Source organism: Penaeus japonicus, unplaced genomic scaffold (assembly GCF_977035675.1).
Source record: "Penaeus japonicus unplaced genomic scaffold, GWHDUDI00000001_assembly GWHDUDI00000018, whole genome shotgun sequence".
Classification (NCBI taxonomy): domain Eukaryota; kingdom Metazoa; phylum Arthropoda; class Malacostraca; order Decapoda; family Penaeidae; genus Penaeus; species Penaeus japonicus.
In genome coordinates this window covers 27567232-27570096 of record NW_028234420.1, presented here as the reverse complement: position 1 = coordinate 27570096, position 2865 = coordinate 27567232, and the positions used below count along the sequence as shown (strand labels likewise).

Below are 2865 nucleotides of genomic sequence, written 5' to 3'. Positions count from 1 at the left end.
CCATTGTTGATATAATTATCTCATTGTCATTATCATTACTATTATTATTATCATTATCATTGTTATTATCATCGCTATTATCATCATCCTCATCATTAACACCGATATCATTAGTACTATCATTCGCATCATTATCGTCAGAACGACCTTTTTCTTTATCATTATCATCATTATCATAAGCATTACCCTCATTAATAGCATTATTATCACCATTATTAGCATTTTCCTCCTTCCATCATAATCATATCGTTATTACCTTCATTACCATTATCATCCATTTAATTGCTATTATCTTCATCATTGCCAATATTATCATTGGCAACATAATCATTACTGCCATCTTTATTAGCAGCAAAATTATTATTACTATTATTTTCATAATTTATCATCATCATTATCCTTATCATTGCTATTCTTATCATCATTATCATTATTACTATCATGATAATGATGATTATTACTATTACTATTGTTTTCATTATTATCATCATCCTCATTATTAATATTTTCCTTAACATCAACGTTATTACAATCATCACCATCATTATTTTCATTACTATTCTTATTAGCATTACTATCATCATCGTTATCAAAATTACTAACGTCATTATCAACACCATCTTTACTATTACTATTATCATTAGTATCATTATAAAATCATCATTGTTATCATTATCATCCTTATCATTATCTTCACCATTATTATCACATCATCATCATCATAATTGATATCATTATTATTATCATCATGACATCGGGCCGCCGTAGCGTAGTAGGCAAGGACCCCGGAGGCTCATCATACACACGGGTTCGAATCCTGGCTACGGTCCGAGGTTAGGAAAAGCAGTCAGCTCTTCCGAGGTAGTTGGTGACCTAAAACCGGATCATTATTATCATCATACTTATCCTCAATATATATATATATTTTTTCCTTTTTATTATCATCATTATCATAGCCTTTACGATTATTGTTACTATTGTTATTCTTATCTTTATTATCATTACTATTATTGATGTCATTCATGTTGTTTTTTGTTATTGTTGTTTTCATAATTCATAATTGGCATATCGATAATATCATCATTATTACCATTATTATCATTAAATTGAGAGAGAGAGAGAGAGAGAGAGAGAGAGAGAGAGAGAGAGAGAGAGAGGAGTAAGTATTCTCTCTCTTTCTCTCTCTCTAGAGAGAAAGAGAGAGAATACTTACTCCTATTATAGTGAAAATAATTATGATAATCATAATCACGATAAAAATAATAATAGTGATAATAATGATATGAACAGTTATGATAATCATGATAATGATTATGATTACAATGACAACAATAGTAGTAATAATGACAACAATGATGAGATAGCGTCTGTGATCATGATGATGTTTGGAATCGATAGATTTTTTTTCTCTATATTCTTTTCCTCTTTTTTTTTAACAAATGTGGTACACAGATGTCATTATCTGGTTCACAGGGACAATAAAAATGTCTTATATATCACGGATATTTTGAGAAAAAGTTGATAGAAACGTCTTTTTTCCTTCCTCCTTTAACTCTTTTTTTTTCTTTTTACTTTATTTATTTATCTATTTGTTATTTTTAGTGACCTCGATTGAACAACGGAGACCCACACCTGTGTCGCCGCCAACTATACGAGGTAAATGGTAATACTATAAAAGCATTTGTCTAACGCGGCAGTGTCATTGTATCAGACAAACAGACCGCCGCTTAGACGTCGAAACACGCCATACATACAATTTCCTTTCGCTTCAGATTAAGTTGTTCTTCTGTTGGCCCCATCGGCTCAAAGGAGGTAAGGAATCTAAGAGCGGGTTTGGAGTGTTTCATTTCGTGGGAAAAGTGAAGGGAAGCGCATAGCGAGGAACTGCATCCCGCTGAAACGAACGTAAACACAGTACCGTCTCCACACAGGTGAAATATCAGAGTAACGGTAGGAATGAGTTAAAAGTTAGCTTAATCTGCTTTGTGTTTAGTGCTGGTATGAACAAGGTAGAGAGAAATATGTCTGGCTGCCTGCCTGTCTGTCTGAACGTATATCTATGTGTGTACATGTATATCATCATCAATAACGGTAGGCTCATGTTTGAGTAGCCGTGGACCTCTCCACCATTCTCCGCCACTCCATTCGATTTTGCGCTTTTCTTTCAACTTGTACCAACGTCAGCCCGCATATATCTTTGATGTTGTCGCTCAGCCTTGTCTTCGGTTTGCCTCTGCCTCTCTTTCCTATTACCATTCCTGTCAGTAAGTTTTTCTCGAGACTTTCGCTTCTCATTACATGACCTATAAACTTTAGCTTCCTTCTGTTCAAGATGTCCAACAGCCGGTCTTTACAATCTATTTTTCTCAGCACTTCATCAATTGTTTTCTTTTCTGTCCAGCTAATACGCAGTACTCGTCTATAACACCACAGTTCAAAACTATTGATCTTTTTCTTGTCTATCTTCTTCAGCACCCAACACTCGGAACCATATGACGCAATTGGGAAAACTAATGAGTTCAGTAATCTCAGCTTTGTCCTTAAGGTTATGCTTCGGTTTTTCCAGATGTTATTGAGAGCGACTGTGGCGTTTTTGGCAATAGCAATTCTTCGTTTTATTTCCGGTGAGTCATCATATGTGTTTGTGAAAACAGCTCCAAGATAAGTGAACTCTTTCACATTTTCCACATTCACTCCATTGATTGTGACATATTCATCATCGTTCATTGCTGGATGTCTTTCAATCTTCATTGTCTTGGTTTTCTTGGTGTTAAGAAATAAGCCAGCCTCTTCACTTGCTTCCCTAACTTTATCTAGCAGTTGTTGTAATTTATTCATACTACTGGCAATTAAAACCATATCGTC

The 2865-nt window shown here is 34.3% G+C and overlaps 1 pseudogene across 1 annotated transcript in view; it reads left to right on the top strand.

Annotated features, from left to right (window-relative positions):
• The first annotated feature begins 1718 nt into the window (after nucleotides 1-1718).
• The window catches only part of LOC122264539 (uncharacterized), a 48587-nt pseudogene continuing 47440 nt past the window's right edge, over nucleotides 1719-2865 (top strand). Inside the window, exon 1 of the transcript XR_015191830.1 lies at nucleotides 1719-1812. The product of XR_015191830.1 is annotated as an uncharacterized LOC122264539 (transcript). The remainder of the gene's footprint in view (nucleotides 1813-2865) is intronic.